Source organism: Triturus cristatus, chromosome 1_2 (assembly GCF_964204655.1).
Source record: "Triturus cristatus chromosome 1_2, aTriCri1.1, whole genome shotgun sequence".
In the NCBI taxonomy this organism is placed as follows: Eukaryota; Metazoa; Chordata; class Amphibia; order Caudata; family Salamandridae; genus Triturus; species Triturus cristatus.
In genome coordinates, this window is record NC_140580.1 from 548419574 (window position 1) to 548444292 (window position 24719).

General features: G+C 46.0%; 1 long non-coding RNA gene across 1 annotated transcript in view; it reads right to left on the minus strand.

Moving 5' to 3' along the window:
• Positions 1-24719, minus strand: part of LOC146867606 (uncharacterized) — a 289864-nt gene that overhangs the window by 253734 nt on the left and 11411 nt on the right. Inside the window, exon 2 of the long non-coding RNA XR_014966111.1 lies at positions 5903-6051. This is a non-coding gene — a long non-coding RNA (uncharacterized LOC146867606). The remainder of the gene's footprint in view (positions 1-5902; positions 6052-24719) is intronic.

Sequence of the window (24719 nt, forward strand, 5' to 3'; positions counted from 1 at the left end):
AAAACACTAGCCTCCCTGGCTTGACAATTTTCACTAAGGAGATGTGCCCTACTAATGACAACAGGCGACTTAAATGGATACAAGTAGCAATTGACACTGCTAAACTTGAAGATATGAAGCGCATACTCCTAGAGAGTACTAACGAGCTCCATAGCTTACTTGAGCAGCGGGAGGGGTCCACAAAGATTACGGTCATCCATACACTTCCCTTTGAACAGCTAGCATCTTATTTTAGAATGCCTAATTGGCCTCAGGGCAAGTCGACATCTGCCAGACCACACTCCTCCTAGTTTAATCAGGAGTGCAGAAACTTACGGTCAAAATTGGCCATCGCCATCAGAGCAAATAACGTAGCGGATCTAAGAGAGGCAAGGAGAGCCTACAAGATAGCTCTGGCTAGAGCCAAAAGGGAATGGGTGGAGAACCGATGGCTCCAGATTAGTGAAGCCTATCAGAGGAAAGACTCAACAGTTTGGGCTTTTAGTCACAAGGGGAGATGCCGAAAGACCGAGGCCAGACCGAGGCCCCCTGCCAATACCATTGCCACTTAGTTTGAACACTTTTCTGCAGTATACACAGGAATAGGAAAGATGACTACAGAAGGTTCCACCATTGACTACACTAGCCTCCAGGCCAATGATCTATTTTCTTTAGCTGGCATCACTCAAAGCATAAATTCTGTAGTTAGGAACAAAGCCTCGGGCCCTGATGGTGTACTCTGCAATGTTTTTCTTAATCATATTGTCAACTGGTCTAAATATATCTGGGCACTAGCTAACGGAATTGCCGCTGGGGCTCCAATACCGCCATCGTGGAAGGGAGCCGAGGTTATTCCGGTCTTTAAAAAGGGTGACCGCTCGCTGCCATCTGACTACAGGCCAATCAGCCTGATTGATGGTGCTGAAAAGGTCTTCTCCCGTGCTCTTCTTAGGAAGATTTCAGCATGGATGGAGGAGAACAACATTCTATCCCCCTTCCAAGCATGGTTTAGACGGAAATTTAGCACCATCGATCAGGTCTTTCTTTTTTCCTTACTGGTCTGTAAAGCAGTGACCATCGAACAGGGCTGTCTCTACATTGCATTCATTGATTTAATGTCGGCGTTCGACCTCATCCCAAGGATCAAATTATGGGACATCCTGCAGGAATTGGGGCTTCCACCTGAGATCCTTGCGCTGGTTGTCCGTCTACATGAGGGAAACTACGCGAGGGTTCGCTGTGGGGACCGAGGGCAATTGACAGACTCGATTAGAGTCGATCGGGGGGTCCGACTGGGCTGTGTGTTGGCTCCCTCCCTGTTTTTGCTCTTTTTCAATGGAGTGGTCCAACAACTAGCGGAAGTCTCTTTTTTTTTTTTTTTTTTTTTTTGAGTTTTAAAGAAAATTTCATTGAAATTTAAATACAACAGAATTATAATAAAACAGCATGGCTAAAATTCAACTAAAAAGGGGTATTGTCCTTCAGGAGGGGAGGAAAGGAAGAAATAAGGGAGGGGAATAAAAAGGAAAAAGAGACTGTCAAATAGTAGAACAAAATAGATACGCAAAAAGCATAATTATTACTGTATAAAACGCATGCATAGGAAGTATAAAGGTACAATTGGGTATAGAAAGACTTCTCCAGCAACAATGTATGAAATATTTAGAAATACAAAACATTTTATATGTATAGATGCTTAAATTCAACAGAAATATGTTCAAGGAGGGTTGGGAACTTCTTCCATACGAGGATTGTGTAGGGGTAGAGAACGTGCAACTTCATTTAAAAAGTTCGTGATTGGTACCCATAATATATCACGTTTAATAGCAAGTGTAATGGGATATACATAGGCCCTATCTAATCTATGGTGGTAACAAACCCCATACCACCAAGCTTGAAAAGAAACATTTGAGGCATCCTTCCAAGACTTAGTGATTTGTTGAAACGCCACAGCTATAAGTAGATCAATAATGGAAGTATCTGTAGTGGAGAAGGACCATATGTCGGAGAGACTGCCTAAGAAAATATGTGAAAGAGTAAAGGGGAAATGTGTTGAAAAGATTTTGTTGATCTGCCGCCACACGTCATTCCAAAATTTGTAAATCACTGGGCATGTAAATAACATATGTTTAAGGTCTGCCAGTGAGGCTGAACAAGTCCAACAGGTAGTAGGCACGGAAGGGTCAATCATGTTCAATTTAGCAGGGGTAATTAAAAGTCTATTATAGATAAAAAATAACGTTTGGGTTGTATTAGCTGCTCTAGACGACTTCCTTATTTTGATCCAAATTTTCTGCCACACGGTAGCAGAGAAAGAATCCTCTAAATCTGACTCCCAATCGGATTCTACTTTGGATTTATCCTGAGTAGCAGGAACCTCTCAACTTTCTATAGATTTGGGAAGCAGAAGAAGAAGAAAGTAAGTAAGGGAGAGGAAGAGGAGGAGGGTGAGTGGGAGTGATAGATGAGGAGAGGGACTCATAGCTACTCTGTGCAGCCACACGTAGTAGATTATATTTAGGTTCAAAGGAAACTGGTAAAGAAAAACGAGATTGAAGAGTACTGAAGGAGACACAAGTACCTTCATGAAAAAGCTGATAAGTCCAGTTAAGACCAAGATCTCTCCAGTCCTTCCAAAAAAGCATCCTATTTTTTAATTTAATAAGGGGATTGTACCATAAGGGGGAATGCAAGAAACGTGAGCGATCATCAGAACCGTCCACAAAAAGAGGAGAAAACGTTTTCCGAGAATTTTTAAGAATGGGAAGGGAAAAACCCTTGGGGATGTGGGACAAAGACACAAATTCTTCAAAGGTGAAAGGATGAAAGAAAGAGGACTCAATGTCTACCCACAGAGGTTGAGAAAGGATATCAGATTTATGATCAGATAAAAGGGAAACAGAGTGCTGAAGAAAAAATGAGGTGTGATAAGTAGCAAAATCCGGAAAATTAACTCCACCTAATTGCTTAGGGCATTTAAGTCTGGCAAAAGACATCCTAGGTTTCTTATGATGCCATAGGAATTTTGATAAGATGGAGTAAATATTTTTATAGGAGGATTTAGGTATATTAATTGGAAGATTAGAAAGATAGAACAAAGTTATCGGAACTAACATCATTTTAATAGAATCTAATCTACCCCACCAAGATAAAAACAGAGGATGCCACCGAGCTGTAGAATCCTTTAGAGTTGCTAATAAGTTTTTAAGATTAAGTGCGACAGTGTCTTTAATAGAGGGTTTAAACCACAAACCTAAGTATTTAATCTGAGTCGGGCTCCAATGAAAAGAGGAGGCCAAAAAATCTATGTGGAAACAAAATTTATTTAGCGGAAGGATTTCACATTTGTCCACATTTAATTTATAACTCGATACCTTCGCAAACCCAGAAACTTCAGATAAAAAGGATGGAATAGAGGATTTAGGATTAGAAATGAATAAAAGTATGTCGTCCGCATAGGCCGAAAGTTTCAAATACTTATCCCCATATGGAAAGCCGGTGATACTGTTATTTTCTCGGAGCTTTGTCAAAAAAGGTTCTAATGCTAAAATAAAAAGAAGAGGAGAAAGGGGACAACCTTGTCGGACACCTCTAAATAGGGGAAACGAAGAAGAGACAAGGCCATTCGCTAATATAAAGGATCTAGGAAAGGAGTATAATAAAGAGATGTATGCAAGAAATTTCGGACCAAAACCAAACCAAGCAAGAACTGCAAACATAAATTGCCAATTAACCCTATCGAAAGCTTTTTCGGCATCCAGTGCAATAGCTGCTAAAGAGTGTGGGTAGGAATGAGACTTACTTAATACGTTAAAAAAGAGTCGAGTATTATCAGAGAGGTGACGGCCCTTAACGAAACCACATTGTTCCTTACCAATCAAATGAGGTAAAATTTTATCGAGACGGAGCGCTAGAATTTTTGCAAAGATTTTGTAATCCAGATTAATTAGAGAGATGGGTCTATAATTCCTACATAGGGTATGATCCTTATTCTCTTTAGGAAGGAGGCAAATTAAGGCTTCCTGAAAGGAGCCTTCAGATTTTTTGGAAGATATAAAGAATGTGAACAGTTGATGAAGCTTAGGAACAAGCAACTTGGAAAAATGTAAGTAGAATTCGATCGTAAAACCATCTGGCCCAGGAGCTTTGCCTTTTTTAAGCACTTGAATGGAATCCTGAATGTCTTTAGGACTTATATCAGCTTCCAAGGGGGCAAAGTCAATGTCTGGAAAAGAAGGGGAGGGAATAGAGGATAAGTATTGATCTATATCAGTTGACAAGGGAGGAGATTCCGGTGTATAAAGTTTTGATAAAAATTTGTAAATTCCATCAGAATATCCTCATCTTTATGGAGTGTGACGTTAGATGAGGAAATAATAGATTCAATTCTTGTGCGCTCTCTCTTAACTTTAAGGTATTTGGCAAGAAGATTGCCAGCTTTATTCTGAGCAGTATAATATTTGGCACTAGATTTAAGTAAACATAAATTTGCAGATTCAGTAGAGACTTTATTAAACGAAAATTTAGCTTTGAGAAGCTTGTCCAAATCAGAGGGGGATTTAGTCAAGTAATAGGAATGTTCCAATTGTTTGATTTGTAGGTTAATCGATTGTAAAGACTGGGAAGCGACACGCCTTTTACGAGAGACAAAAGAAATATTGAAATCCCTAGAGGCAGCTTTAAAAGTGTCCCATAACACTTGAGGAGAAATCATAGGAGATTCATTTTCGGTAAAAAACAAGGATGAGAACTCAAGAAAAGCTGGGGTAAATTTAGGGTCTAATAAAAGAGAATTGTTAAACCGCCATCTCCTAGTACCTTTTACGGGTGGGAGCAAATCTAAGTGCAAGGAAACTGGAGCGTGATCAGAGATTAAGATAGAACCTATTTCAGAATGGGTAATATGCTGAATCAAGGCTTTAGAAATAAAAATGTAGTCGATCCGGGATTGGGAGGAGTGGGCTGGTGAGTAGTATGTGTATTCCCTAAGTGTAGGATGGCAGAGTCTCCAGGAATCAACAAGAGACCGTTGGGAAATAGTAGAAGTGAATTGAGTGTGCATCAGAGAGGGAGAGAAATGGCAATTGGAGCGACGATCAATAAGAGGGTCCACAATTGTGTTACAGTCCCCTCCCAGAATGAGATAGTCATCAGAGGATTGCATCAATGAGGTGAGCATCTGTGGCCAAAATAGCTTGTCCTGTGTGGTAGGAGCATACACATTAAAAATAGTTATAGGGATGTTATCAATTAACAAAGATGCATTCACCCATCTACCGTCAGAGTCATTGGCTTGGTGTATAACTTTGATATTTAAGCGTTTATGACAAAGAATAGCAACACCATTACGTTTTCCTGAACCAGGAGATGCAAAAACATGACCCACCCAATTACGACGTAGTTTGGCAATTTCAACTTCTTTTATATGAATCTCCTGTAATAACACAATATCCCCTCTCAAACTTGCTAAATGGGATAACACACGTTGCCGTTTAATGGGAGAACCCAATCCTTTAACATTCCATGTAAGTATATTTAACGACATTTAAAAATACAATTTATACCAAAGAAGTTTTGTGGAAGTCAAATATATACATAAGTGATAAAATACAAAGCATCTTGTAAAAATTGGAGAAAAAATGGCATTGCGTCTAGAGGAGTAGCTAAGAAATAAGGAGAAAAAATATGAAATAAGAGAAAGATTTGTAGAAGATAGATTAAAAGTAGAAAGGTATGAAACGAAAAGATTGAGGATCAAATATAAACAAGAGGAAAAACAACTGGAGGAGAGATATGACCAGACAGAAAAGCAAAGAAAGTAAAAGGAAAAGGAGAAAGAGGAGAAAAAGCAGTTATTACAAAAAACAAAGGTATAAAACGACAGACAAGAATAATGAAAAAATAGAAGAACAAATAGACATACCACCAAAAATAATGAAGAACGGGGTTGGTGAAGCCACATGAGGAAGATGGGACACTAAAACGGGAGACTCTACAGCGACGATGAGGAAGGGACATCCGCTAGGCAAGCTGAGGAGAACAAGGAACGATGAAGAACCACAAAATCGCTACCTGAGAAGGAGAAGAAAAGGGGGAACACGTTAGCACAACATAACGATACAAAATAACGATACAAAATACAAGAGGGGAGAGTTAAATATCATTAATGGTTAGACAAACAGACACCGCTAAAATGAAAAGGTCCATCATGACTGAGGTACTTCCATGGACTCCGTTCTGCAACTGTTCAGGAATTGCTGGAGCAGCGCAGGGTCTTCATAGCTGGTAGTTTTGTTGTTTTAAGTTACTTTAAAGAGGCATGGATGGAATAAACCATAGCGTGCATTTATACTGCGTAGTGCAGGTCTCATGTCTAGGAATTTTTTCCGACGGTCAGCAGTTGGCTTAGCGTAATCCTGGGCGAAGAAAAGAGCAGAACCATTCCAAGTAATTTTCCCCCGTTGCTTGGCAGCCTGCAGGACTCTGAGTAGATCCGTATACTCCAGAAAGTATAAGATGACTCCTCTCGGTTTAGTAGACGACGATGAAGGAGAGCGAGCTAAGGGACCTAAACGATGCGCCCTTTGAATATTTAATGAGGGATTTTCTGGAAGACCCAAAAGAGTTGGCAAAAAGGATTTGAAAAATGAGATTGGATTGGCACCTTCAAGACCTTCAGTCAATCCATAAATGCGCAAATTATTGCGCCTATTACGGTTTTCTAACATTTCAACCTGTTGTTTAAGTTGAGCCACCTCATGAGATATGAGAGGAACTTGAGCTGTGATGTTTTGAACAGAGTCAACACGTAATTCCAGGTCTCCAACTCTCTTCTCAGTGAGAGACCAGTTAGCTTCCAGATTCTGAAGCCTGGCATTAGTTTCCTCCATATGTGGTTTGCGGGCACGAATTTCATCAAGAAGGAGTTCCATAGAAATCGGGGACGATGAACTAGTGGGAGAAGGCGGGTTAGCCTTCACCCTTTTGGCAGAAGTAGACGGTGACGCAGAGGGTATCTTGGTATTTTGTTTAGCACTTGAGCGAGGAGTAGACGGAGTAATAGACTTGGCGCCAACATAGTCTTTGGTATTATCGTCAGTATGTTCTTGTAAAACATCAAAAGGGTTAAAGACCTCTAAATTGCCCTCGGCGGAGAAACGGGCGGCATTACAACTGCCGCGAGGCATGATGTTCTGAGAAAAAATATACTAAGAGTCCTTCAAAAGAAAGCAGAGTCAAAATTGGAGGATAGTAGCCCAGCAAAGACGAAGAAATATTGTTGAGCAGTAACTGCAGGTACACCATCAATCAAGTAATATAGATGTTGCTTAAAAAGGACGAGAGAAACGTAATACTAGCAAAAAAGGCAGCCAAATATGGATCAGCACCGTCATCATACAGCCGCAGGCAGGGAGCAAAGGATCGTTGAAAAAACAAAATGGCGGCCGCGACGGTGAGGTAACAGGAAAAACATTAAAATAAACTTTCCAGCCTCACCCTATGAAAAAATAAAGGTATCATTCTGGAGAGTGGCAGTTCCGATTGTCAAAATGAACAATTTCGGCGATTTCGACGAAGAGATGCTGCCTGCAGAGGTCGTGTTCCTTCCCGGCTCCCGGGAATAGCGGCCATCTTCTAAGGCTCCGAAGCCACGCCCCTCCAGCGGAAGTCTCCTCTGATACCCCCACATTGGAGAGTGTCAAAGAAACAACTTTACTGTTTGCAGATGACACGCTATTGGTCTCCAAGACCCCCAGTGGTCTCCAACTGCTCCTTGATCACTTCGAGGCCTTCTGTGGAATGAGAGGCTTGGAGGTCAATACTTCGAAAACCAAGCTCCTGTTGATGAACCCCCACAAATCGTTCAAAGGCAAAATGCTACTGGGGGGGACCCCACTGGAGAGGATGGCCACATTTTTTGACTATCTGGGCGTGACCCTCTCTGAAGAAATGGCCTGGAAGTACCATATCACGAAGCGAATCCTACAGCAGAAGAAAATCACTGGGGCTCTGATTATGGAGCATAGGGCCTCCCAGACCAGACCAATTGCAGCTCCACTCCAGATATATGACCACAAGATAGTAGGCTCTGCTTTGTATGGGGCTGAACTAGGGGGATTTGAACATTTGGAGGGCCTCCTAATCACTGAGAACAAATTCTTCAGATCCGTTTGTTCCCTTCCCCAGAGTACCCCGCACCTCTCACTAAGGCTAGATATAGATGGGCAGATCATCTATAGTGGACAAAGCATGGTTTTGCCCGTTCCTTTTTTGGCTGCGCCTTAAACCAACCCCAAAGCTTGCTCACTACGGAGTTGCTCTTGATGAATTTTACAAACTTGACCGTTTTTTAAAAAATCCGGTGGTTCACCAAAGTCCAGGCATTGCTTACAGCTATAGGCTTGGGGAACTTGTGGGATGCCACCGATCCCAGCTTATTGCCTAATAGAGAACTGGCCAAGACTGAATATTGGAACTGGGTGGAGCAGTCCACTGTCACCTATTCGTCTGGAGGCCATCTTACACTAGAATTCATGGAATTCAAGCTGTCAAGTGCATACAAACAATATATGGAGGTTATCACGATCCCACAAGATAGGAAGCTTTACATTCAATTTAGATTCGGCTCCCTTCCTGTGAACTCCTTCACAGCAGCATGACATCGGCCTTCCTTCACAACACAGTGTTGCTCCGGTTCTGTTGAATCAATTAACCACATTTTCTTTGCCTGCTCGATGTATAAATCCCTGAGAATCAAATGGCCAGCCCCTGTCTGTGGGCTGTTGAGAACTCGATGCCACCAAGAAGCGCTGCACATTCTTAAATCAGATTCTATGCCTTTCGTTGTTTGTGCAGTTGCTAAGTTTCTTGGGAAAATGTGGATCATTAGAAGGTACACAGCAAAGACGTGATAAGGCGCACCCCCTGAATTTTTATCACTTTTTAAGCCTGCTTTTAGCTAATAATTTTATGTCTCATATTTTAGTATATTTCAGATTTTTTTAACATTGTGAATATAAAGTGGGTCTTTCTGTGCAATCTAATTGGGGCTTAACCCATTGACACCACGTTTTTGTTTTACCCTTTTAACTGTTGTCTTTTCATTTTTACAACTATTCGGCGTAAATCGAAATGACAGTTGTTGCTATGTACACAATGAATTATCGCCATGAATGTAACATCGTATTTCTGTGCTGTATGCACTTGCACTTTTATGGTCGCCGTGACTGAAATAAAGTTTTTGACTGACTGACTAGATTTTTCAGGTATGCCTGCCTCCAGTGATGGATGCCTAGGTTCTCGCTACATTTCTTGAAATTCTCTGGAGTGGCACGGCAGCTTCGAGCAGTGTCATGGATCTTCAAACACGATACACCCATTTACTGTGACAAGAGCTTTGCTTCCTAAAGAGACGCATGGTCCTCTGCTCTCTGCACTAAGCTGTACAGCAGCTCTTGCTCCTTGCAGAAGATGTGTGAGGGTCTCTGACTGCTCTACAATAAAAGGCGTGAACAAAAATAGGAATACACACAGAGTTAACCTAATGAGCATACACTTCAGGGACGCACACTGTTTTGGCAGCTGCCAATGCACTCTACAAAGTTAGAGGTTTTGCACATGTTCAAGATAGATGCCTTTGCTGCTTTTTCTTTAAAAAACTGAGAATTGAAACTGCACATTTTGCAGCGGATGGAAGACATCTGCCTGGGGTTTCTAAACTTTTACACTGCTTGAAAAAGAGGGGAGTGCAGGGGTTCTGATGATATACAGCACTTTCAGCCACACTAAATTCAAAATACGCGTTGTACAAATCTCTGACAGAAATTACCACTGACCGGGAGGCACAGCCGACCCTAGAGGGAGGGCGGCTAACCCCCCCATGGGCAGCAGACATAGGGCACAGCAGCAAGAAGGTGAATTCTCGCACCAACAAAAAGGCCAGTGCGTGATCAGGAAGTTTGGGTTGGAATGGCCTGATCAGGAAATAAGGGCGTGGTCACAAGCATGGCCAAAAAGGTGACTGAGACAAGCAATCCCCAGCTTTGTCACTGGAGGAAATTGATCCTGCCCACCCACACCAGAAAAGGCGGTCGTTGCAGCCGTAGTGTGAAAAGGGGGTGGGGAGACACGAGGTTTAACAAGAAAGAATCCTCACATAAAGACGTAAGAGGGCAATTGCCCGAACAATGTCCTTGGGATGACTTATGGCTGGGACTCTTGAGATAAGTTCCCGGACAAGGTCCTTGGGATGCCTTATGGTAGAGATACTTGAGGCCAGGATAAGAAATGGTCAGTGCCGGGCAGACACAGCACTTGCAGCCCAGGCATGGCCATGGGGCCACGAACACCAGATATTCGGTAGCAAGGTGAAGCCGCGACCCGCTGTACCAAGTAAGTGACAGAAGTAAAGCTGTCATGACAGTTGGAGGTTATGGTTATTTATATGCAAAAAAAATTATATGATGTACAGTGTATAACCTGTTATTGAAATGCCTTATGTTGTAGTCCAAGATGAGCCAGAAATGAGCATGTTGGTGACCAATGCCATCACGGCAAGTGTGTATACCAACTTATGATGTGAATAAACTGCGGCCATTCTAAAACCGCAAAAAAGGTTGTGGTGTACATAATTGATGGGTAGGAAAGAACGGCGGGAGGGGCTGTGAGTTGCTCACACAGCTGGGGGGGAGGGGTGGGGGGTTTGCAGCAGCACCAGCTAAACTTACTCCTGCTAAGTAAAGTAGCAAAAGGTTGTCGGTTTAATGCAGAACCGCGCTTCCCCACAGTATTCTGTTCTCATTCGATCTGTTCTTCTCTGGATTCCACATTTAATCTGACAGTAGTAGTTTTCAATACCGAGGCTCACTTCCTCACTCTGTATTTGCTTTGAAATCTGTTAATCGCCGTTTTTGTTTTCTTGTTGATCTTTGACATATTGTCGCAGGTGAGTTGGGTCAAAGTGTCAAGGCTCAGCTCTTGTAAGTGGAACTCTTATAGTGCCACATTGCTTAGGCTCCGCCTCTTCCGGACCTGCCCCTCTTAGTAATACCTTCAGAACTTTTACTTTGTGTATCTGCTTCTGTGTTTTAAATTAACATTTTATGCTTAATCTGTGATTTTTTTGCATGGCAAATATGTCCCTTCTACTCTCCTGCAAAATTGAATAAATGTCGACATTTTAGTCAGCGATGTTTCTCTTAGGTCCAAAAAAAGTTGTTAAATAAGTTCTTCTGATCAATACACTTGAGCGTCCTTCGATAACAGACCTCAACTACTAATAATCTAAAATGGTTCTTTTCTCTTTGGGTGTGTATTCAGTAACAGACTGGAGCCATAGATTGCGGTGTTCCTAATTCACTGACAATGCCAGCTGAACAGTCGCTTATCGGATCTGAACTGGCGAGTCATCCTACAACAGAGACACCATCAAGTCCTTCTGCACAATCATGAGTGAGGCACCTCATAAGTGACATAGCAAGGCTACCATGCACCCTGATGCAAGCAAGGTAAGTTACTGCCCGCCACTTCACTGATTGGACAGTAAAGTTCTAGAATCCCTGGGAGCCAGTGACACTACACTTGCTGCATTATTCCAATCCAATCAACTTTATTTAGTTTCAATGAACCATAGACGTATACAGTGCAAAAACATTATATATATATTATTATGTATTATTGATAGCTATGCCAACATTATATATATATTATTATGTATTATTGATAGCTATGCCCCAGCGCTATATCATTAAATGGATTTGCAAGTACTAGTGCAGGATGTCCCCTCTGGACAGGGTCATGTCATGAAGTAATTAGCAGGCTAGCATTCCGCAAGGAGTGTGTGGACGCGTTCTAAAGTCCAGCACTTGCTAAGGTTCGATTGGTACTCACAATGACCATGTAAGTGTGAGAGCAAATGGTAGTTTGATTCTACTAAAATATAAGCGGGATTTGATAAATATCTGAATTGTCGAGGTAATCATTTACGGTTTAAGTGGTTTAGGCTTTTACTCAATTGGATCTGTGAGGACTTTTTTGAAGAACTTGAAGATGGAAGATGTCAAACTACCGAATACTTGTTTAATGCTATGAGAAGCTGAATCTTGGGAAGGGGATAAATAAATACGAGAGAAAGAAAAACCTATTAGCACACACTAGAAATACGAGTGTGACCAGATCATGTCCTGAAAAGAGTGGTAGTTTCATTATGGTATGTGATTTAAGTGGATTACAAATATATTGTAAGCTCTGATCTAAACGTTAGGCTTGTGGATGCAACATGTTCAGCGACATTGGGAATTTTGATTACATTGTTTTCTTGGAAGTAGGATATTTTAAAATACAGAAACTTATATTGATCATTGCATTATTGTAAGCTTCTTAAGTGTGGACTTTTGGTAGCTGCAAACCAGATGATGCATCAATCCATGTCATGTTTTTGAGTATACAGCTTTTCCATCTGGTTTGACAGCAAAGGGAAAGGAAAAGGACGTAAGACGCTGAGGTGTAGTATTCAAATCAGACCCATGACAAAATTAATTCTTTGTTGGCAGAAGATCCATGTTCCTTCTGAGACGTTTGTTTTGGTAAGTCCCTTGATTGAAGTGACTGTAACATCAAGAGTGATGTGATTATATATGATTTATCGTGTTAGCATTAGTGGATAGCATAAAAGATGGTAGTATTCTTTGAATTAGCCATATATCAAATAGTAAGAACTGAGATAAATGAAAATATCATGATTGAATGTTCACAAGATGGAGGGTATATATTTAATGGCTCTCTAGAGCTTCATGATATAGTGGCAGAAACTACCAAAGTTGTCAAACATGAAATTAATGGACTTGACATATGAGGGGGAGGGGCTTACGTTGGTATTCAGTTTTAGTGAGGCACTGTAGGATTAAGTTTTTGCAAATATTAGAAAGTGAGTAGGAATCCAAAGAAATGAATAGATATGCAATGCAATTGAATGTATGTCTTCTGTGAGTAGGATAATTACTGAAGATGAAATGAAGGATTAAGAAGTTTGTATAGTTCTGGTTTCATAGATATGTGATGCCTTTACAAGACGATGAAAAGGTATGGATGGAAGGAGGTTATGAATAACAATTGGTTTTGAGGATTGATATGTGTTATGGATATCAGATGGAAATTCCTACTATATATATTGAGGTAAGACACAAGGGATCTTGTGTTCTTTAATTTTGGATTGGATTAAATCTATGGGGAAAGATTGAATGATGGATTCGGTGTTTGTTTACATATTGGATGATATAATAATAATTGCTGGGTCCTAGTGAGAAGAGGATTGGAGGACTGTCAAGTTAGATGGGACATTTATGTGAGTAATATTTGAAAGAGGAAAGATTCATATTTTTGATATTGATGTGGTGATTTAAGCCATAAGATATAGGGGATCCCAAGTAGTTTCGACTATTAACATCATGACATCTTACAGAATGAGAGAAACAATGTTTCGTAATGTTAATGAAAAACATTTACTGTTAACTGGATGTTGGCCTATATAGCTTACTAATTTCATATCATTAAACAAATTATGATTCTTAGAATCCTATCTTGGACTAATTACTTTGTAAAGGAATCAGATAGACAAAAAAGATAGCAATACTGAGTCCTTTTTGTTCACTACTATCAGAACTGGGTATGTCAGTGTGTCCCTTCACATGGGGTCTTGCAATAGAAATCTTTGGCAGGTGCTCAATACAAATTTAGAGATTCAGTGTATACGTTTTTGGGGCCATATGTACAAAACCTTTTTTAAGGTCACAAATGGTCCAGTTGGCAGAATCAGGACGTTTGTGACCAGGAAAAAGGTTTTTAACATGTACAAAAGCTAAATTGCCATTTGATAACCTGTTATCGAATTGCATTTTGGGCTTATGAATCAGTGTTTGAAAGGGGAATGTTTAGGGCGTCCCTTCATAATACTGATTTGCAGCTGTATGTATGAATGTTTTGTGATCAAATTACAGTTGCAAAACATTCATTTCTTACTGATTTTTTTTACTGTGATGGTAACCATTCACAAATGGGAAGGGGTCCCCATGGAAACCCTCCCGCATTGTGAATGTTGATACAAACATTTTTTAAGAGCAGGCAGTGGTCCCAGGGACCACTGCCTTCTCTTAAAGTAATAAAACTTGAACGTTTATTTATTTGTTTTTAAATGCATCCAGTGTTCCTTTCTGGAAAAGGGCTGCATTGAAAAAAAAAATGCTTTATTAAAAAGCAATCTCACACACATTTTTGTCTGCTGACTCCAACAAGCCACGATCCCTGTGATGGCTGCAATTCCTAATGGATCACAAACTGCTTCCTATTGCATAAATATTCATGAGGTAGATCTATTACAACCCCATTAGGAATTGCTGTCTCCAACAGCTATGTTTTTGTACATTAGCAATTGCGATTTCCTAATTGCGATTAACGAAGAATTGCAATTAGGAAATCACAAACCCTAAATTCTGGACACATGGCCCGTGGACTCTATAGACACAAACTTCTCCAGGGGAAAGAATATTTTTTAAACAGTTTTGAAAAAAATACATTTTCTTTTATTGCCAGTTAGGCAATAAGAATTACAATTGCGCAACTGTTTTGAATGCGTATATGGAAGTCTTATGCTATGAAAATATTGCATAATAATGAATTTCTAAATATCTGTGGGCATATTGAATTTCTTTCACGTATAGGCAGTGCAGTTATGCTAATTTCTATGCAACATATTTTATTTCAGCCCTAAAGAAGCTGGTTTCACCGTGAAATACATGTTGGCTGTGGCTGAAATTATTATTTTTACAGCTGAAAAGCATGGAGGAACATAGTACTGGATTGCTAGATCAGACACTACAAAAACCAATTGTAGGTTCGAGCCACTCAATGTACAATATGTAAATCATGTAATTTAGATTGTTTTATAACGGATTGGACAATAGGATAATCCACTGAATTAACTGGTTTTATGATATAATGAAGTTATTGCATATATATTTTTTTCATATTTGTAATAAAAGTATTGAAATAATATAGTTTGAACATTTTGATTGGTATTTGTAAATAATTGTAAATAATTGAATACTCTGCTCCCCACCAATGTATAGAGATTAGTTGTTAGCCATGGTCTCACAGAAAATCAATTTTTCACTGTCCCTCAGGCTATTTAAAATGTACATTGGAAATATATGCAAAAATTGGTAACATTTGCAATTATGCTGTTGGTTTCCTACGCCCATTCACTAAATCGACATATATCAGTAGGTTCTGTGATGTACCCACTGAAAGTAGAAAAGGTTAACAATTACAAAAGAATAAAAATACAAAATGTTTATACAAAATATCCAAATGTATGGGTTGTGGGTAATGGTATTGTGGCGGTAGGTTTTCTAAATTCCTGTCTAATATGCCACATACTCTCTTCTAAAATGTAGGAATTGTGATTTAGCAAACACTTTTTAGTACTGTTTTTGCCAAGGGTATTAGCACTGCCAGACTTTTTTCTTTTTTGGTGGATTACTCAATTTAAGGCCCCGATTTGCCTAGCTTGGGTTATTACACTCAAGCTATTTTTCTTCGGTATGCCAGAAAAGGAGTTTGATATCCTGTGAATCCAGAACTACCCCATCTACAGCTTGATAAATTGTGTAGTCTATTTCAACTTGGGAGATGGTGGGTGAAAGGGTAAAACCCCTTCACAAAATACGACATAATCATTTGGGAATCATTTTCAAACTTCAGACTGTCATTTGAAGTTGAAAGGCCTCTTAGTTCAATATCTTTCTCTCCATAGAGAAGTGTGGCTCAATGGTTAGAGTGGCAGACCTCGATGCAGAGCACTGGTCCGGGACCAGGGTTCGATTCCCGTCGCGGCAGGGTCTTGGGCTATAAATTCCGCGGACCGGATATTCTCTCCTCAGTGCCTATTCTAATCATCAGTCCCACGCTGCAACTCTGGGCAATAGCTTGCTTAATCTCCACAACGGCCCCAACAGCGCTGGGATGCCTGGCCTCACCATGGGGGTGCCCAGGAGTGGACACCTCACATGGAAAGCCAGGAAGGGTTCCTTCAGCGGTATGAGTACATCGCTGAGATACCCGTAGTGGTGATCGGTGCTATATAAATACCTATACATTTACATAGGATATATAGGTGCCGATCACAATCCGGTAAAAAATTCCCCCGTGCGACTCGTATCGGGTCTTTTTACCGTACGAATCGTACAAGTGCCGTACGAACTGGCAATCACGATTCGCATGGTAAAAAGTCCATACGAACCGCACTGGGAATCATTCCCCACACGTCCTCGGGTCGGAAAATGTGTCCGACACGTCCTCGGACGATTTACCTTACAAACGTGAAAAGCCAAGTCCGACCGAGGAATCACGATCCATCCCGTGCGTCCGAGCGTACAACCGTATGGAAAAAACACCGTCCGCACCGAACACCCATAGCAACCATGGAGACATGTGCCCGCATACGCGCCCAACACTCCCCCCAGCCCCCGTACGTCCGACACGTACCCCCCGTGTATGTATACCCCCACCCGTCTAGGTACACCCCAGTACGTTCCAGTCGAACCCCCACCCCAGTACGTGTCATACCCCCGTCAATGTACACCCCCCCACCCCTGTACGTGTCGTACCCCCCCGTGTACCTACACCCAAGTACGTTCCAGTCGTACCCCCACCCCTGGATGTGTCGTACCCCCCCGTGTACCTACACCCAAGTACGTTCGAGTCGTACCCCCACCCCAGGACGTGTCGTACCCCCCGTGTACCTACACCCCAGTACGTTCCAGTCGTACCCCCACCCCAGTACGTGTCGTACCCCCCGTGTACCTACACCCCAGTACGTTCCAGTCGTACCCCCACCCCAGTACGTGTCGTACCACCGTCAATGTACACCCCCCCACCCCAGTACGTGTCGTACCCCCCGTGTACCTACACCCAAGTACGTTCGAGTCGTACCCCCACCCCAGGACGTGTCGTACCCCCCCGTGTACCTACACCCAAGTACGTTCCAGTCGTACCCCCACCCCTGGACGTGTCGTACCCCCCGTGTACCTACACCCAAGTACGTTCGAGTCGTACCCCCACCCCAGGACGTGTCATACCCCCCGTGTACCTACACCCCAGTACGTTCCAGTCGTACCCCCACCCCAGTACGTGTCGTACCCCCCGTGTACCTACACCCCAGTACGTTCCAGTCGTACCCCCACCCCAGTACGTGTCGTACCACCGTCAATGTACACCCCCCCACCCCAGTACGTGTCGTACCCCCCGTGTACCTACACCCGAGTACGTTCGAGTCGTACCCCCACCCCAGGACGTGTCGTACCCCCCGTGTACCTACACCCAAGTACGTTCCAGTCGTACCCCCACCCCTGGACGTGTCGTACCCCCCGTGTACCTACACCCAAGTACGTTCGAGTCGTACCCCCACCCCAGGACGTGTCGTACCCCCCGTGTACCTACACCCCAGTACGTTCCAGTCGTACCCCCACCCCAGTACGTGTCGTACCACCGTCAATGTACACCCCCCACCCCTGCACGTGTCGTACCCCCCGTGTACCTACACCCCAGTACGTTCCAGTCGTACCCCCACCCCAGTACGTGTCGTACCACCGTCAATGTACACCCCCCACCCCTGTACGTGTCGTACCCCCCGTGTACCTACACCCAAGTACGTTCCAGTCGTACCCCCACCCCAGTACGTTCCTGGCGCACCCCCAACACAACCTCCTAAGTACGGAGCGCACCCCATGCCCCAACATCACAACCGCATGTACGAGTCTTACAAAGCCACACACAAGGACAAAATCGTACAACCAAATGGCCCATGTACACACCGTACACACGCTCAAAACGCACGTACACAACCAGGACAAAATAAAACAACACAAGAATACACCAGTCGAAAGGCACACAGCCACTAAACATGGCCAACAACCACTTAAATAACACAATCACTGACCTGCAACTGCCAAAAACAAACAGAGGCCCAATACACCACCACTCCTTATAACACACCCACCCAAAATTCAAAAACTGCCACACCCACCCATGGACCAATAAAAAGGGCCCACACACACAAACCATGAGCCTTTCCAACAGACTCACTGCTGCCAGACACCACAGAACCAGACTACAAGCTACACCACACCTTACACTTGCACACCTTCAAACGACCACCCTCACAAACACCCTCTCATCACATTCACACACACACACAACCATCCACACCCCCCCCCCCCAACATCCACACCCCCCCCCACACCCACACCATCCCCACCCACACCCCTCACCATGCCCACTACCAAGAATCCAAAGTTCAGTCACCGAGAGTTGGAGGTCCTTGTTGATCAAATCCTCAGAGTCGAGCCACAGATCTTTGGAACATTGGTCAGAAGCACCAGCCAGGCAGCCAAAACAGCCATGTGGCAGACCATCGTCGATGCTGTGAATGCTGTTGCGGACACCAGGAGGACCAAGCAGGATTGCCAGAACAGGTGGTACGATCTGCGGAGGAGGGTCAGAGCCAAGAGGCAGGAGGAACACGACCAGGCCAACGCCACCGGAGGAGGGCCCTCCCGCAGAGCCGTACAGTACCATCCCTGGGAGGAGAGGGTGATGGCCATACTGCCGGTGGAGGCAGTTGAAGGAGTAGAAGGACTCCGAGACCCGGGTGAGTACACAAACAACGCACCTCACATGGGGGGAACTGCAACCACAACCAAAATCAATAACAGGCACGCAACCACCACAAGCCATCGCATTACTCAACCACACTCCATGAGCAGGCACATGCCACTGCTGCCACCATGCCCCATGCACCCAGCTGGACAATGTCAAGTCACAGGCCACAGAAGACAACAACACATGACACGGTAACCCGGATGGCGGGAGGCTGGGCACCAAGAATCACATAGTGCGACTCCAAAGCAGACAACAATGCCCTCTGCCCATATGGCCTAGGTCACAGCCAGACAAACACTGTGTCCCAACACAGGAATGACTTGCCAGCAAATGGCGGACGCCTTGCATCAACACATGGGGGTGAAGGCACTGTTTTGCACATGCCAGCAGCTAATGAACAGCCAACAGTGTGAAAGAGTGGCAGCACACACCACCACAGCAGCAGCGCACAGACACACAGCAGACAAAATGGGTGCCTGGAGATCAGAAACAAACTCACATCAACAGGCCAAGGGCCACTCAAAGATCTGCTAACAGTGTGTGCCCAGGAAGCTGGGCCAAGGTGACAGAGGGTGACACACGGAGGGAGGGAGAGGGGGACACAGAGGGAGGGAGAGGGGGACAGAGAGGGAGGGAGAGGGGGACTGAGAGGGAGGGAGACGGACAGAGGGAGGAGGCTGACACACGGAGGGAGGGAGAGGGGGACACAGAGGGTGGGAGAGGGGGACTGAGAGGGAGGGAGAGGGGGACAGAGGGAGGAGGCTGACACACGGAGGGAGGGAGAGGGGGACACAGAGGGTGGGAGAGGGGGACTGAGAGGGAGGGAGAGGGGGACAGAGGGAGGAGGCTGACACACGGAGGGAGGGAGAGGGGGACACAGAGGGAGGGAGAGGGGGACAGAGAGGGAGGGAGAGGGGGACTGAGAGGGAGGGAGACGGACAGAGGGAGGAGGCTGACACACGGAGGGAGGGAGAGGGGGACACAGAGGGAGGGAGAGGGGGACAGAGAGGGAGGGAGAGGGGGACAGAGAGGGAGGGAGAGGGGGACAGAGAGGGAGGGAGACGGACAGAGGGAGGAGGCTGACACACGGAGGGAGGGAGAGGGGGACAGAGAGGGAGGGAGAGGGGGACAGAGAAGGAGGGAGACACAGGGAGAGCAAATCAGTCCTTTGGTGTGTGGGAATGTCTGCTCGTCAGCAGGTGGACTGCGTGCATGTAGACAAGGGTGCCCAGTGCCAGAACCCCCCCTCTTCATCATGGCAAAACGCAGGGCCATGTTACAACCTGTACACGAGCACAAGGACAGCCACCTGCATCATATGAGTGTGTGGATCCACTCCATGTGCACATGTACAGTGCTACAAGGAAGGCGCAAACGCATAGCTCGGCACACATGCACACTCCACTGCTGACTGCAGTCACACTTGACGCAGCAAGTAAGACTGTGCCACACATAGTTAAAGGGGCCAAATTGGTGCCCAAGGGACACACACATGCACAAGTGCACTGTGAGTGGAATGCAAGACAGATCCTAATTCCAAGAGGAAATGTGCCAACTTTGTAACGGATGAAACATGGATGTTGCATGGATCAAAATTAACATTGTCTCTCTCACACACAGGTCAACGTCGTGCTGCACCCCCCAACACTGGGGGGGAACACTCACAGGACCCGGATCTGCAGGAGACCGATCCCACCGGCAGCGACCACTCTCACCACTCTGCGGACGACCCCGACCGACCTGGCCCCTCTGGTGTCCAACCACCTGCAGCACCTGCGTCAGGTACAACCGTGCCAACCACCACCCCCACTCCTGCCACATCCCAGGAGACACCCAGGATCCCTGCCCCAACACCACAATGCAGCCAGGCTCGCCAGGAGGGACACGGTGTCCCGGGCACCCAGGAGGAGGCAGGCGACAACGCCAATGCCACCCCTCAGGGGTCCCGGAGACCCCATGTGCCCACAAGTGCAGGCCAGACGCAAGTGGGCAGGGGTGGTGGGAGTGGAGAGCGGCGGAGGCGCGAGCCTGACCAGTTGGCTGGGGATCCGGTATTTTCCCATGTCCGTAACATCCTGGACTCATACCGGCAGGACACCACGGGCATGGCCCAGGTTGTGTCCGTCCTCGAGGGGATCAAGGTCCAGCAGGCCCAGCAACATGCGGAGCTAATAGCCTGTCTACAGCTACACCAACGGAGGATGGAGGACAGACAGGCTCAGCAAGTGACGGCGTCCCAGGGGATTCACGCTGAACTCCGTCGGATGGCCGACACCATGGCCGACCCTCCCTGTGCCAGAAGGCGGAGAACATCACCACCCACAGGGAGGGATCATGAGGAGGAGGAGGAAACATCCGACGGAGCATCCCAGACGTCGTCACGGCCTGCTGCTGAGGTTCCCCGCAGGAAGCCGGGTCGTCCACGGAAAGGACCGTGAGGGTGGCTGCTACATCACCATCTCCCAGGACACCTGGCCTGGCACCTGGCCCACTGGAGCAACAGCATCACAGCATCAAGAGACATTCTCTGCCACATGGCCCTGCTGGTCACTGGCTGACCAATGTTGACAAAGACTGTGGCATGGACTCTGAGGATTTCCAATGGCAAGGACACCAACTCCCCTACTGAACTTTGGATTCCCTAATCCCGGAAAGGCCCTCACTTGGCCCCCCCCCCCCAATAATAAATCACACTATTAAGAGTAGATGCCTGCTGGTAGCATTATTACCTAACATGTGTCTTGTACAGTCTAAACATGCCTGAGTCATCTGTTCACTTCAACCATCCACACCCTGGGGCCTGAGTCTGGCACAGGACACATGGGTCACAGTTTTCTAGGCAAGACAGACATGGAGCACCATACACACCCGTGATGGTCAGAACCAGCTGAGGGGGTGGCCGAACAACCGTGCTGACAGACACATTGAGTACAGCAACACTCATGCGCAGAGGTCCGGGATCCTGGCCCGTGTCCTGGGGGGCACCCAGGTACGTGTAGACAGGTGGCAGAACCATGTCCTGCAAGCTTGAGTCCGGTGGATGCAGAGAATGGGGTCATGGACAACGTTGGATGCATGGGGATGGCACATGTCACAATACCCACACAGTCATGGACATCATGCCCATTACACAGTCTCAGCACACACACACAGCTTGCATCTTGCCACTCGACACATTGACACATAGCCACAATCAGGGAATACCATGCCAGACATGCAGGATGCACCGTGCCAACACACCAGCATTGACTGAGAAGAGGCACCTTGGAGGCATAGGGACACCTTTAATAGTCATGTGTTTGGGATTGCAGAGGCAACTTGAAGTACACATGAACACATCATGTGGAGTAACATGTGGCTCCAACACTGGCACCCCCCTTCTGCAGCACAAATGCGTGATAGCCATGGAACTGGCACACAAGTGTCGGATAATAGCTAAATACCCACAGCTGCTCACGGAGAGCCTGCCATACACCATACATCCGCTGATGTGGAAGTCCCACGCCATGTCAAGACAATGTTAACCGTATGTGTCCGAGGGCAGTGTCACACACATTGATGCCTTCATCACAATCCACCATCCCATCACTGATGACTGACAACCAGGCAGCCCATCTATTCAGGTGTACCCAGCTGCATGTCGTGTCCCATGGGGATGCCACATGTCTGCAGAGGACCCAAACCCCGACCGGGGCAGTGTGCACACATCGTGAACAACTGCCACACCCAATACACCCCAGATGCATCCCTTACCCCATGGAGACTTCCAAACGTGTCCGTGCCTGTAACGCTGAGTCAGCCCACGATGCCATGTCCATGAGGAATAGCAGTGCCACAACAATGCAACCAGCAAACGGCATGCGCAGGTACCTGGGGAAGAGAGACACACAAGAAGTCAGCCACAAGAAGCACAGCCACTTGCATGTGCATTTACTCGACACATGTATGTATGACAACATGCTAGGTCACAATTATGCCTGGGGAAATACTACCATCACTGCCACCATCACTCCAGTGACACACCCACACACACCTCTGACCCACGTGCCATACATGCAGGTGGAGACACACATCACAACGCATGCCACACGGGGACCAATGCGTGCACACTCAGACCCTGGTACTCACCACTAAGCAAAGAAGTCGCGTATGAGCCGAGTCCGGATGTCCTCTTGCGGCTCCACATCCTCCACATCACTAGCCCCATTGCCAAGCCCTTCGTCCTCCACGGGTGGATGGTCCTCGTCATCTTGATCCAGGATGAGGGGCACAGCTCTTTCAACTGCCATGTTGTGCAGCATGCAGCAGACCATGAAGATCTTGCAGACCTTCGCCGGGGCATATGGGAGTGCGCCGCCGGTCTTGTGGAGGCACCGGAATCGGCTCTTCAGCATGCCAAACGTCCTCTCTATCACTCGCCTTGTCCGGCCATGGGCGGTGTTGTAGCGGAGCTGGGCCGGCGTGATGGGGTTGCGGAGAGGTGTCAGCAGCCAAGGCATGTTGGGATAGCCAGCGTCCCCTAAATGGAAAGCACATGGATATCGTTAGAACTGGCGAAGCGGTAGTGCTGCTCGGCCAAACAGAATACAGGACAGACAGACTGTACCCACCAACAACACATGCACGTTCGTTGCGCAGCTGCATCATCATATCAGGCATCCCGCTACGCCTCATGATGTAGGCATCGTGTGCTGATCCTGGAAAACGAGCACAGACATGTGAAATCACCATGTTGGACAGACACACCACAAGGGCATTGATGGAGTGGTAGTGCTTCCGATTGCGGTACGCCACCTCCCGTGCGTGTGGTGGTACCAAACCTACATGTGTCCCATCTATGGACCCAATGACATGGGGCATCCCTCCCAGGGCATAGAAACCACGCTTGACCTCAGTCATCTGTTCAGGGGTTGGGAACTTGATGAAGTCATCCAGGTGAATCAACATGGCCTCCAAGAAATCATGCAGCACACCGCTGAACATGCTCTGGGACATGCCACCAACATGAGCTATGGTATATTGGAAGGTACCCGTGGCAAGGAAATGTAGGGCAGCCATTACCTTCAGCTGGGGTGTCAGTGCCGTAGGATACCTGTGCTGCGGTTGCAGGTGTGGTGCCAGTCTCGCCGTCAGCTCCAGAATCAACGGTTGGGTGAAGCGGTAGAGCCGGATCCTGTCATTCTCCTGCATGGTGGCCAAGTCTGGAATTCTTCGGGCAACAGGAGGCGCTCTGCAGTAACTTGGAAGTGACAAGGAAGAGTGAGTGCACTACGAGAACAACTCATGTCTACTGAGCACATGTAAATCTGCCAATACACACATGCCACATAGGGAGTCAGGCATGTGCTACATGCCCAGGACACGTATGGATGCAAGGTGACACTCCTTCCAAGACCCAGCTACACACGGTGATTGAGAACCTCCCCATGCCACGCCATGGGAATAGCTGTGTCCCAGTGCAAGTGCACTGCCCGACGCAAGACAGGAGTGACATACACCCACACATCAGCAGAAGTGTGATGCTGATTGCAGAGACTGGCAGCGGAACACTTGAGCCACAGGTCACATGACATTACACTAGTCCAGCCCACACACCTTGCCATGAAGGTGCACATGTCATGACTCCCCACACATTCCTTGTGAGTTTGCTGACATGGCCTTGTCACGCTACTCCGTGTCCCTTGCATACATGTGCACCTCACATCCGGTAACACATGTGGCATGGTGTTGGGAACAGTGTGCAATGACAATCTACACACAGCCACATGTTGGTTGCTGCAACGGCTGCAGCTTTTGAGGGTGCAACAACATCAACCCGATGTAAATCCCGGACACATATATGGCATAGTCACATTGTGCACTGTGGGTAGTGATGAGTCATGTGTCATGACCCCTGTACCGGGCATCATGGGACACTTCCGTGTGTTGGTGTCCGTGCCATGCCAGTGACGCTCACCCCAAGTGCGCAGTCCCACATGCACACATGTCAAAGGAGTCAAGGGCATGCCTGGCACACATTGCACCCT